General features: G+C 37.6%; 1 protein-coding gene across 9 annotated transcripts in view; it reads left to right on the forward strand.

Moving 5' to 3' along the window:
• Positions 1-61: 61 nt before the first annotated feature.
• WDR89 (WD repeat domain 89) overlaps positions 62-14,039 on the forward strand; it is a 39,622-nt gene continuing 25,644 nt past the window's right edge. For 2 of the 9 annotated variants that reach the window (XM_045522087.2, XM_045522086.2), the window contains exons 1-2: positions 62-155; positions 10,143-10,279. The gene's annotated coding sequence lies outside the window, so the exon portion shown is untranslated. The other 7 variants (XM_045522088.2, XM_045522085.2, XM_074365428.1 and 4 more) reach the window with 7 other exon arrangements.

Below are 14,039 nucleotides of genomic sequence, written 5' to 3' on the forward strand. Positions count from 1 at the left end.
CCTGGGCTATGGCCCTCCTCCCTGCTACTGACCAATCACCTGCATCCTTCTTTGTGCCGTTATCCAATGAGAGAGGTGGAGGGTGGAGTTCCGGTCGTCCGCTCTGCGCCGAAGCTGAGCTCCGGTTCTCTTCAGCGCCAGTTGTGGGCTTGCGGGTGAGGTATCTAATTCTCAGGGCTGGATTCGGCAGATTCTCGGGATGGGCAGTTTTCTTGGCAGGAGGCGACAGTGCGGGTAGAGTCTAGAACGCCGGAGTCACTGAGCCTATAACTCGAGGAGCGCCGAGGGAAATGGGGAGGAGGTGAAAAGGGGGAGCCACGTGTTGGGGCTTCTGGTGCATTGGTAGGAGCTCCTGAGTCATACCGGTGTTGTCCCTGCCTCCCCCCCCCCCCCCCCCGGGCTTCCAAGGGTTATGTTTGTGTCGCCGAAGCCGCCCGAGCACTTCTCTGGGCCATTCTTCGGTAAAAGCAAAGCACCTGTTCCTCAAGTGTTCAAGAAAGGGGATCCAGGACCTACTTTTCCCCTCCCCTCGCATTCTTTCCTGTCCACCTCCTGGGTTTGTTAATTTTCGGAGTTAGAAAGCAGATTTTCATTTGGGAAGGGACGTTCTCGAGTATATAGTACCAACTGTGAGACTAGTTACTTTGTAAGCACTTTACGTATATTATCTCATTTAATCCACATTGCTAGGTCTGAAGGGGTAGGTACTGTTACTGTTTTCATTTTCATGCGAAGAAACTCAGATATGTTAAATTACTCGTCCATGTGTTCTCTTCAGCTTTTCTCTGACTACTTAATTGAGCTTGGCATTCGGTTTTCATGCACATAAAATTAAAGTAAAAGGTTGCTCATGTTTTCTTTCCTAACTTGAAATTATTTTGAAAGTTAATACAATATACCTAGAAGTAAATGGATTGTTGTTCTCCAGGTAAAATGACGTAGTAGAAAGACATCGGAGTAGGAGTCATTTATTAACCTTTGGGCAAGTCACCCTCTCAGCCGCAGCTTCCTCAACTGCAGATTTGAAATCAATACCAGAGTCCACTTCCTAGACTTGTGAGGATCAAATGAAATAATGAATAGAAATTACTGATACTAACTACATATGACTACTTTGGCTTTTCAGATTCTTTCCTCTACTGGCACTTGTGTTTACATTTAGGTCCCACCTAGATAATCCAGAATAATCTCTCCTTCTCAAGGCCCTTAACTTAATTACAAAATCCCCTTTGTCATGTGAGGAAACATTCACAGGAATTAGATCTTGTATGTTTTTGGAGGGCATTAGTTAGCTTGCCGTAAAAAACGATAAAGAAGGATAAAACAGATCCGTATCCCAGTGCAGCTTGAAGTCTAGTAGGCTATCCTAAAGAGAGAGAAGGAAAAAAAAAAGACTTCTGGATTGCTGTGAAAAGATCCTTCTAAATTACCATGGGTTGGTGCTTCTTCAGCTTTTCCACTGGAAAACAGAAGAGGTAAATAAATATTCCTGTGATAATGTGGACATGAAGCCTGACTTAACCCCTGAGAAGAGTGAAATTTTGAATTCTAATCTTCTATCTTAAAAATTCTTGTGAGTTTTGCATTCAGTTTTATAATATGCCTATGTTTGATACTGTTTTGAATTATTGCCACATCATAACATTGCCGTTCTATGGCAACAGACTGTTATTTTGTGGCTTTTTATGATTGCCAGTTTACTGTAGTCATTGATGTGTCCTCTAGTTTAAGAAGCATGACCTCAGATGATGGGGATTTATTACAAGGAAGCCATTTAAGCAACCAAATAAAGACTCTGTCCTGTTGTTCCTAGAATATGCTGTTAAGGTGGGAATATGCACTAGACTTCATGGAGAACTGGATTGATAGTCCCTCATTATTGATCCTCCAATCCTTCCAGCAAGGAGATAGTCACTCTGATGACTTCAGTTTTTGTTCATAACTTCAGAAGAAGACAACCATCTGTTGCTCTCATGTCTGGCTGGAATTAATAATTCTCTGTAGACAGGATTTAATTAGTTGGGTTTGTTACCATCCAGTATGGATGCATTGGAATAAGATAATATTTGAAAGATCCCAGCTCCAAGTAGGCATTCAGCCATATTAAGAACTATTTAGTAACCATCTCTGCTTTTTGCATGGAGATGGAATGGAACAGGGCAGAGAGAAGCACATGAGGAACATTTCTACGCAGCAGGCCTAGAGGAGGGACATTTCTATGCAGCAGGCCTAGAATTCGTCACATAGCTCCACCTAACTAGTCATCTACCCTAGTGACTGGCTGGTGAGTTAGCAGTCTGCTTCAATGGGCAGTACCTCTAGCCAATTTCTTACTATATTATTCCCTGATGGAGGCACTGGGGATTGAACTCAGGATCTCATGCATGCGAAGTGTGTGCTCTATCACTGAGCTATATACCCACCTTGCCTCCTAGCCAACTTCTTAAGACTTCTCCTCAGCCTTCAGTTTCTTCACCTTATGAAGCCTGTCTGCATCCATATGCCTCCAGACGACCCTATTGAATGAAGTCCTTTTTAGGTGGGCTCTGTACCTATGCCATCATCAGGTCCACAGGAATAAGTCTCACATTCTTTGGCCAGATAATAACAATGCAGTGCAGCTATTTGTCCTTATTCTCTTTGAGTAGGTAGCCAGCCAGTGTCTTGGACTTTTCAGGCATGGATCTTGTATCTGCAATCTACAGAGTACCAGATCAAGGTCTGAGTTTGAACTACTCTCAACGTGTGGTAAAGTGGGAAAGAGGAAAAAAAATTCCACAATATTTTTCCACAAATAACTTCTTCCAAAAAAGTTCCTTTTCAGCTTCTTTAGTGCTTTTATTCTCTCAAAATGGGTATCAAGCTAATGATTAAAAAACTAGTTTTAGGCCATCTTTGCAAGTCTGATGTTGGTGGTCTACCACATAACTTAGGGCTGTGAGGCTGGAGTATGCAGTTATAGGCTACCAAAATTTTTACTTTTATACACTTAAGGTCCAGTTTATTGAGTGTCTTCTTGATAATTATCTAACTGATTTTTAAAAAATATACCAGTAATCCAAACCTAAGGTATTTCACTTATGTGTTAAGTGTTCCTCTTTGGTTCACCAACCCTGTGTGTTCTTTGGCTGGGTAGTAATTCAGGTGAAATAAGTATAGAGGAATGGACATTTAAAAAACTATCTTGGAAACTGGTCATCTCTGGAAAGCTAGCTAGCATTTAAGTGATTGAGATGAATGGTAGTAAGAAGTGATTTTTTTTTTAACTCCTGAAAAATAGTATTATTGTAGTTACATGATTTCACATTTATACATTTAAAATTGTATTCACTTACCTTAAATGAAGATTTTTCTTGAGTTCCAGGCTCACTTTGGCTGAATTATCTGGTTCGTTTCAGCTGGATAACTTGTACATCATACAATAATGAGATTTTTGGCAAAACAACATTTTAGAAGATCATAAAACTTCATTATTTTTTCTACTATGTATTTTTCACATTTTCTTGGGCTAAGCATTAATTATTATGAAACAACTTGAAAAAGTATATATCTTAAAATTTTGGCAGCATGATGTGATAGAAGAAACACTTGGAGTCAGAAGATCTATCCAGACCATGTAAAATATTTAACTTTTCTGAGCTTTAGATTACTTATTTGTAAAATAATGATATACATGTCCTACTTAACTCTTAGAGTTATAAGAGTTAGGTGAAATGACAAATACTATAGTCTTTTGAAAAATGTGATTCTTAAGCAAAATTTAAGGTTATATTAAATATCGTGCCTTAAAAGTGTTCAAATTTAGCATTAATTCCATTGTGGACACTGGTTCATGTGATTCTTCTTTGTAAGTTTTTTGCCATTTCATAAATTGACTGGACCAAAAAATGATACAAATCCTGTCTGTTGGGGGAAGGGTATAGCTCAGTGGTAGAGTACATGCTTAGCATCCACAAGTCCTTGATTCAGTCCCCAGTACCTCCATTAAAAAAAAAAAAAAAAGCCTAATTACCTCCTCCCAACAAAATAAAAAAAAAATCCTGTCTATTAAGTCTTTTAGGTTAATATTAGTGTTAATTAGTATTAATCTCCAGATTTAATTGCTTTATCTTGCCAACAATAAAATTTCGTAAGAATTAAAAGAAACCTCTTCTTCCAAAGAATAATAAGTTCGGTGTGCCATTATAATTAAAACTGTTTTCCTGATAGTTTAGATTAGTTTACCGTATCAGTTAATGTATTTTTTTATATGTTCCTTTATATTAGTATGTATACTGAGGTAAATGATGGGTCCATTCTCTTTGTGGACATTCACCTGATCATTATTACTTTTTATTGGCTTAATAAAAAAGAATTTCACCATTCCTTGAATTGCAACAGAGCTAGTTGTTAAGAGTACAGATTCTTAAACCAAACTACGTGAGTTGAATACTGGTTCCAGTTATTAGCTCTGTGATCTTGGGCTGTTTTACTTGTAACTGTTTTATGCTTCAGTTTCCCCATTTGTGAAATGGGATAACTATAAGTACTTTGTAGGCTGTTATGAGAAGCAAATGAGTAAATATTTGTGAAGTGCTTAGAACAGTGCCTGATAAACACTATTAAATAATCCTTTCTCAATGATTTTATTCAGTATCATTCATCAAGAATTAATGTGAAATAATAGCTAGAAAAGGAAAAGCTCTAGATGATGGCTTATATTTTAAATTTATTATTATCTTGTAGCTGATATTTTAAGTCTTTTTTAAAGCCTATAAATACTTGGAAATATGCTCAACCAGGCAACTAAATGGATTTCACATCATTGATATTACCACTGGCTTTGAAAAACTTTATTAGTATTAAGACTTTCCACATATATATGTGCTTTAAATATTTTAACTGTATGTTGCTTGGTTGTAGAATTCATTTTGGTTAGTGCAAATAAATTATAGTAACACTGCTTTACATTTGAATGGCCATTTAAAAATCTTTGTAAAATATGTCCTTTCTATCATTTGAGAGCAGTATAAGAAAGTATTTAAGGGTTTGTGCTCTGAAACCATATTTGAGTTGCAGTCCCTGCTATGCATTTGTGAGCCAAGTGACGTTTGGCATATTACCTACCTTTTCTAAGCTTTGCTTCCTAGTTACAAAATGTGGGCAGTAAATATACCTACTTTGTAGGGTTGCCTGGAGGGTTAAATGATATATTACGCATATAAAGCATTTAGAACAGTGCCTGGATTATAGCAAGAGTTCAGTACACCTTAGTTACTGTAACGTCACTGATGCATACAAAAGAATCAGTAAATAGAAGTGGAAATGTGAGGAGTCCAAGATTCAGATTAGATCAGTGATTTACTGAAGATCACATTCTCCCCCCGAAAATAAGCTCCCTCACTTCTAGTGCAGATCTTTTCCCATAAAAACTGTCTCCTTTTCCACTGTTAACACCTGTCAGCTCACTCATAATGACTAGGTCGAGCTTAGAGACACGTTCCTTCATTTCCCATTGTGTTTCCAATTCTTGGCTGCTTGTTAGAGTATTTTTATCTTGGTTCTAATTCTGTCAGACACTACCCTTTCTTCATGAATCCTTCAGCCCTGTGTTACTCAGACCTAAAGTTGTTAGCGTGCATGACAGGCATCTATTTTTAAGAAAAAAAGGAAGAATAGATACTGACGCTAAATTTTTCATGCGGTTAGTTTTTTTTTTAATGTGTGATTTCATTAGCCTGTCATTAATTTGTATTTAATATAGCACTGAATTGTATTTGCGCAGCTATTTTATTCCTTCCAAACTTTTCCTTTTTCACCCTGAGATTGTAAAGTCAAATAGAAGTTATTTCTTAGGACCTAAGAAAAGAGTTTGAAAATCACACAAATACCCTGATCCATTCTAAAAATAGGAAGGATACAGTTTATGGATCATTGGGTTATTTTTAAAAATCTTGAAAGATTAAATTGATGTATCTTTTGGCGTTAAAAACATGTTTATATCATATAAGCAAAGCACATAGTATTTAGTGTGTTATACTGGAATTTTGAGTTTGTTTGATCCTGTAAAGTATTTTGTAAAAAGAAGAGTTGCAATTTTGAACATATCTGTTCAGAATTTGGGTATGTAGGACTAGTTATTGAATTACATTCAAACCAGTAGGTGTTTGTTGAATACTTTCTGCATATAGTGAACTGTGTAAGACTACAGTGAGGTGATGTTCCCAAATCCTAGACCTTCCCTTAGCTTCCTCAGTTATGCCTTCATGATGCTTTTTGTGATATTAGGAGGTTGAATGAATTGACCTCAAACTGTGGTTATGAGTGTTTTATCAATATTGATAATATTATTACTATTTGATTTCTTCAGAGAAGGTGCAGCTCCTTCTAAGGCTTGGTCTGCGTATGTGTGTTTCCTGTCTTTGTCATTGTTTTACATCTATGGGCAGCTCCTTATCTTTGCCTCTTTTTCTTCCTCTATTGTGTGTATTTGTATTTTTACACTCTTCTCATGGGAAGTTGGATTTCATGAGGTAGGCTGTGGAGTTAGTCTCAGGCTGTTAAAGGACTGCTATTAGAAAATTGGGAAACACGATTCCTGACCTTAAGAAATTTATACTTTACACTGGGGAGAAGACAATATGAATATGTAAAACATAACTAGAGATAACTAACAGTTTAATATATTTAATAAATGATTGCTCTATGAATAACAGTAGTACTGTTACTCAAGTAACAAAAAGATTTTGTAGTATTGGTAGAATCTGAGCTAGACCTTGAAGCACGGGTAGGACCTAGATAACTCAAGAAAATGATACATGATTCTTGGAGAGAGTAGCAACCCTCTTCACATTTGTATTGTGGGAAAAATATCTTCTCCATTAAAATATGAGTCTGAGGTTGTCATAAAATATAATGCATAATTCACATGTCCAAAGGTCTGCAGCCCATGCAGAAACAACGAAAGAATGTATATGATACTTTATAAAAATTAAGTATTTAGTTTTATATGCTTAAGTAATGTTTGTAAAACCATATATTTGCTTTTATTTCTGATAAACTGAATGTCAGTAGTTTTTACAACAGGAAATTGATTTCTAAGAACAAAACTCTTACATGATATTTCTCCTGTGGAAAGTAAGAAATTATCCCATTCTTGCCATCTTTGTCCAGGAATCAGTTAGATGTTAAATTGAGTGTTTCCTATCATGCTCTGTATCTGGGACACAGGAGTTATTGCAGTTGCAGTGAGAGGTAATGTAAAATGAGGAGGATAGTGGCAGGACAGACAGTGAGGAGATGGATGTGAAAAGTGATTTTCAAGATAGGCTTTATTAGCTAGTTGAATCTTGTCCTATGTTTCCCTTTAATCAAAGATGATTCTGAAATTTAGAGCCTTAGTGACTGAGAAGATTGTACAGTTAACAGAGATGAAGAATGTATGTTTGAGTTATATTTTAATTTGAAGTTTTGGTAGCACGTTCAGAGGAGGAGGTCTAGGCAGCCATTAGACATAATGCGTTTGAAATTTTGAAGAGTGCTCAGGGTTGAGGATAAAAGCTAGGAGTTCACATAGAGAAAATAATTTATATTGCCAGAGCAAGAGAGGGAAAGAACAACTAAGAAGAATTCAGTCTCAGTTATCATGGGTAGCAGGGGAGATTTATTCTGTTTATAGAGACTTTGTAGTTAAGTCCAGAATGACTTTTTGTGTGTTTCTCTAATTTTTGCACATGTTGCTCGATGGCAGTAGTAATCAATGCTAGAGCAAGGAAAGCAAGTATTAAAGAGAATTTGATAGCTTAAGGCCGAGCTAAACATTTTCACATGTTTAGTAAAGTTAAAATTGACAGTACATTATTTCCAGTCCTTTTTATCCTTCATATCAGATCTATACAGTAAGTGTGAATTTTTTTTCTCTTACTATCTGCTTTTGCAGGATAATTCAAGAATTATGCCTTTTGTTGGTTATTTCTCTGATATCAGGATCTTTCACTGTTCAGAGGAAAGGAAATGAGTTTAGAACTTAACTAGATTCTGATCTTCCTGTGATATGGCATAAAATGGTTAAGAGAGCTGTTCTGTCCTACTGAATCTTTACACAAATATAAATTTATGTTTATGGGTTTGAGGGTTTTTACCACTGTTTTGATTTCTATTTCAACAGATCCCTTTTAGAAATTCACCTAATTTGGAGTAATAAATAGTGAGCCTATACCTTAAAATGTAAAAGAAAATGTCTTTATTGATTTGTTGATGTTTATAAAATACTGCCTTTTTTATGGGAGGTATGTTGACATGATTATAAGCTTTTCAGTGTCAGGAAGCCTCATTCTGGCTTAATCTTGTTTCAGCCGCTGGTTATCAGTGGAAATTTAAAGAATTATTAGTATGTTAAAGTGTCTTTCTGTTTGGTGACTTTGGTAGGTAATATTTCTGCAGATTTTCTTTAGAAGTATCTAGTCTACCTGTGGGCCCCCCCCCCCATATACACACACACACAAATATATTCAGTTCAATCTCAGTTATCATGGTTAACAGCATGGGGGATATGGTATATCTTAAATCTAATTGTTAATTATGCAAGGTTATCATTTGACACTATTGCGTTTCTCTGAAATTCTCTATGCTGGCATTTACTGATCTTTTTTAGGCCAGGCATCATTCTGAGCACTTAACATGGTAGTAATTATTTCTTATAACAACCCTATTAGGCCAGAACTGTTAACCCCTGTTTAAAGAATAAGAAGTTGAAACACATAGCTAGTACAGCCAGGGTTTGAACCCTGGCAATCTGGTTGTATATCCATTCTCTTAACTATTGTGCAGTACCTATTTCTCTAAGCCTCAGTTTCCTTATCTAAAAAGTAGTAATAAAAAGATTATCTTTTAGAGTTATTGGTGGGGTTAAAGGAAGCAATGCATATGAAGAGACTGATATAGGAACCTAGATTTGATGGTCAGTTAATACTAGCTGTTTGGCCACTTTCCTGGGTTTCCTCCAGTTCTTTTCTTTTTTCTTTGTTTCCTTTATAAGTTTTATTTCCCCTCTGCCTATTTCTTACTGGTGTTCCAGGGTTCTATTCTGGACCTGCTGCTTTATATCATTCTGTATAATTCCCTTTCAGGAGGTTTATCACTTTCCTACTTTTTAAGTACTGCCTACTTCCTATAGTGTGATGACCCAATTTTATATTTCCCTCCTGAGCTGTAAACTGATGTGTTCAAATGTCTGCTGTACATCCTCTCTTGGCTACCCCCACACGTCCCTCCAGCTTGATATGGATAAAAGGATTTTAATCCAAAATGGAACTGAAGGATATCAAATAGAGAATCTCATACATGTGCCCTCAGGAAAATGAAACTTAAAGACTGAGAGACTGATTTCCCATAAATGCCTGGTTTACAAAAGATTGAAACTTAACTTCTGACCAGTGAATCTCTCCTCATCTTTGAGATGGTGATCTCTGTGTTGTTCCTTATTGGACTCTCCCCTTTTGCATACCTTGCCCATGAATGCAACCTAGCCTAAACCTTCAGTGGACTCACCTGTAGCTCACTGCAGCCTGCATGTCCTGAATTGCAATATCTCTGCTACTCCAGAGTAAACTCAATTCTTGGTAACTTGAGTTTGCATCAGTTGATCTCTTTTCTTTTTTTTTTTTTTTAATTTTCTTTTTTTTTTTTTTTTTGGTATTTTTTTGTTTCTTTCTTTTTTTGTTTACAAACCCTTGTGTTGAGGGCTGACTTTCAATAGATTGCAGCAAGGGAGCTGCTCTGCTGTGTAGGAAACCCCAACCCAGAAGCAGGTCATCTACAAATGGTTTAGCACCAGGTTCCCCATGAACATGTGGTGTGTGACTGGTGAGGGGGTGGCTGCCTTTCTGGCCACGCCCTGTGTCCCAGGACAAAGGGCTCTCTGCACTGGACCCTGGTCCCATCGCACCATGTGGGCACGCATGTGACGGCCCGCTGATGGGGACGGTGAGGGACCAGCTATCTGAGGCCAACCAAGGCTCCTGTGGTGCTGTCGTATCATTCCACCTGGACAGGGTTCTGATTTAGAGGCATTCAGTCATAATCCCACAGATGGTAGCTTCGCCCCATTGGCTCCTCAAACAAGTACATACACCAGATGTCTGAGGTTTACCTCTTTTCTTTAGGTTGACATTACATGGTGTCATAAGTGGGATCTGAAGGCGCCAACCGTCAAGAAACAACAGCCTCTGGATTCAGGTGAAGTTCCCGCACTTGAGTCCTTTGCTCTTTGCTTCTGTGAGTTGCTGTAACTTTCAGTTTGGTAAGTCTCCTCTCAGTTCTCAAGCTACCTCCTTTTGGTTGAGCTTTCCTACTTTATTCAGGATCTAGGTAGGAACAGATCGTCCTTCTGGCAAGTACTCTTTTGTTTCTGATAATTGTATCCAGTCATCTGAATGTTCTAAATGTGGTCCTCCTTGGGGAATCCTGGCTGGTTTTATGTTAAGCCAGTTAGGGTCCTTCTTCATGTGCCTGTTTGACTACCTAGACCAGTCTTACTAGGGATAATGTAGCACTCTAGCAGCCATTATGTGAGACTTTAATCTCCCCAAACTTGTTTTCTTTGAACTAAGTTAGAAAATTGTGGCCACAATATTAAGCAATCCAAATGGGATAGTTATTTTAATTGGTATCTAGAGGCTACTAAACATTCAGGATTCTAAAATTGTCTCCTTACTGTTTCTAAATTAACTGAAGGAAATAAATAACCAAACATGAATTGAAAAATACCAGAGGCCTCTTCCTCATTGCTAACCAAGGTCCTTTCTAGCCCCCCTGTTTTACCTCATCTGTATCCTTCTTTGGCCCTCTCTTTAGTCTCCCCTCTGTCTGAACTGACTTTCTTCATGGTACTGAAACTGCACCAAACTGAGCCCATTAAAACCTCCTTTTACAAAATCAGACCTTCTGAGGATCCTACTAAAAACTGTAGATTTCCTGTGCCCTATTAACAAAGGCCAAAATTAGGGCTATATTTAAGGGTTTCCCCAAGGTAACTGAGAATCCTTGCACATTTGTTGAGGAATTCAATATTGTAACCCCAGCCTACCAACCTGGTCTCTCTGATCTCTATCAGTTAGTCTACTTGCTTGTTGGAGAAGGCCAGGCCCCATAATGGATTAAAACTACTGGTTGGGGAAACCCTGAACAATTTCTATGGTTAATGCTAAACCAACCAGTAGCCCTTGTATATGGTCACGCTCATGTTATAGCCAAAAGCCACACAAAGCCATCCTTAGAGCCTCCCCAAGCCTGTGGACTGGAATAAAAGTCAGGTGTGCATCCAAAACTTGTAGAATCCTTTCATGACTATTACAACAAACTCCAAGCCTTTTTTTTTTTTTTTTAAGTATGTATCTTTATGGAAGTATAGTCAGTTTACAATGTGTCAATTTCCGGTGTACAGCATAACGCTTCAGTCATAGATGAACATACATATATTCATTTTCATATTCTTTTTCACCTTAAGTTACTATAAGATACTGAATATAGTTCCCTGTACTATACAGTATGAACTTGTTTATCTATTTTATATGTATTGGTTAGTATCTGCAAATCTCCAATTCCAGTTTATCCTTTCCCACCACCTTCCCCTCCTTGGTAACCATAAGTTTGTTTTCTTTGTGAGTCAGTTTCTGTTTTGTAAGTAAGTTAATTTGTCTTTTTTTTAGATTCCACATATAAGTGATATCAATACGGTATTTTTTCATTCTCTTTCTGCCTTATTTCACTTAGAATGACAATCTCCAGGTCCATCCATGTTGCTGCAAGTGGCGTTATTTTATTCTTTTTAATGGTTGAGTGGTATGCCATTGTATAAACATACTACAACTTTTTTTATTCAGTCACCTGTCGATGGACTTTTAGGCTGTTTCCATGTCTTGGCTATTGTAAATAGTGCTGCTTTGAACATTGGGGTGCATGTATCTTTTTGAATTAAGGTTCCCTCTGGATATATGCCCAGGAGTAAGATTGCTGGATCTTATGGTAAGTCTATTTTTAGTCTTTTGAGGAATCCCCATACTGTTTTCTGTAACGGCCGCACCAAACTACATTCCCACCAACAGTGTAGGAGGGTTCCCTTTTCTCCATAACCTCTCGAGCATTTATCAAACAAACTCCAAATCGTTTTCAAAGAAAATTTTGGACTCCCTATAGATGTTCAATCTATTCAGGTGGCTTTTAAACTCCATGTTTATAAATGCCTACACAAAGACTTGTCCTTGTTGGTCAAAAGAATCTGTATTGAATAGGAGACAGTGTCCACTTCTGACCTTTGTCAACCTGGCTACTGAATTAACTTACACCAAAGAAGATGACTTCAGAAAAAAGACAACCAAGATTTTGAATCTCCAACACCAACAGATAGAAATGCCAAAGTAAATCCATCCTACAGGACTGTGTCATTATTGCAAAAACCTAGCCATGGAGGATTGCTGCAAATTGAGATCCAAATAGACCCAACCTCCTAAGAACCAATTAAATCCCTTGAGAATAGTAATGCTTTGGAGAATTAGTCTTTCCACAGCATACTCTCAGGAGACGAAGATATCAAATACCACACTGCATCCTGGGGACTTTGTTAAAAAAGGCATCTCCGTAGAGTCTCCCTCCAACATAGCAGGTGTTGCTGACTGACTCCTGTGTCACCAGACTCCAAAGGATGGACTCCTGGATTCACGTGCCCCTTCTAAAAAAAGGCCACCAAACTTGAGTGGATCTGCAACCCACCTGGTGATTCAAAGCTAAAAATTTCTAAGGACTGAAGCAGGTGACATCAGAAGTAGACAGTTTTCCCAAGATATCCAGACCAGGCCTGTGTCATGCTGCTTAAAGTTCTAATTGTCCTTTCTATAGCTTTCTTGCCACCTTTTTTTAGCTTTAATGCATCTCTTGGTTCCCACCTTACAAAAACTCCTGGATTCTGCCAACCTTACTGATTGTTTGGTTTGTGCCAGAGCTAATAATACTCATGATGAACCAGAACTGGTGGCCTGGCCATTATCCTTAGAAGGCTGGCAAAATTTGTTTGGCAGAGATGCATGGTTTTTCCTTTGGTACCTTTGAAGCAGTACATGTTCTTCCTGCTGGCAAATTAGCACCAGACATTACAGCAGTCCATTTGGTTCCCCACCCTGCCGATGAAGGATAAAGCCTTCACCCAAAGCTCTTCCACTTGGGTTGGAGTAACGGAACTTGAACAAGCAGTTCAAAACCTCTCCATAATCATGGCAACAACCTGTGATACTGCCTATCAATTTCTAACTATAACACAATATATTCAAGTGGCTTTTTCTTTGATAATGTTAGCATCACTCTGTTATAGACCATGTTTTTTTTTTTAACTCCCTTCTTTTTTTTTCTTTCAGTTATTAAAGAACATTTGCTTAATTTTTAAAAGCATCTATTCAGAATTAGAAAAAGAAGTAGTAAACATAGAGTACCAATTCAAGAATTGGATTATTCCACATTGCTACTAACTGTTCCAAATTAAGACATCTGGTGACTAGGGAAGTTTGGTTTCTCTCTGTTTGGTTAACCAGCTGGTTGTTCTGGAAAGGAAAAAGAAGTTCATTGGTGAAAGAAATTGGACATTCACAGACTTACTTTAAAGAATGACTTTTGGTGAAAGAAATTGGACATTCACAGACTTACTTTAAAGAATGACTTTTGGGTGGAAGATTTACTTGAGAAACTGGACATCTGAGGATGTTATTGAGGAAAATGTCTTTGTTTTTATAAAGATGCTTTGAAAGTTATATCTGGAACCTGAAAGATAATCTCATACTTCACGAGAAAGCATGTGTGTCATTCCCTCCCACCCCCTTCCCTTTTTCCTTGGTAACAAATTCCTGCACTTTTAAAAACTGTGCTTTCCCTAAGAATTTTAGTGTATTTAATGCATAAAGTGCCATATGTTGCTGCAACCAGTATCTTGAAAATTTGTGTGAATAACATATTCAGACTCACTAAGCAGGATTAATTTACAGAGACATTAAGTCTCAGTCATTAATGAATATGAT

This window comes from Camelus bactrianus, chromosome 6 (genome assembly GCF_048773025.1).
Source record: "Camelus bactrianus isolate YW-2024 breed Bactrian camel chromosome 6, ASM4877302v1, whole genome shotgun sequence".
Classification (NCBI taxonomy): domain Eukaryota; kingdom Metazoa; phylum Chordata; class Mammalia; order Artiodactyla; family Camelidae; genus Camelus; species Camelus bactrianus.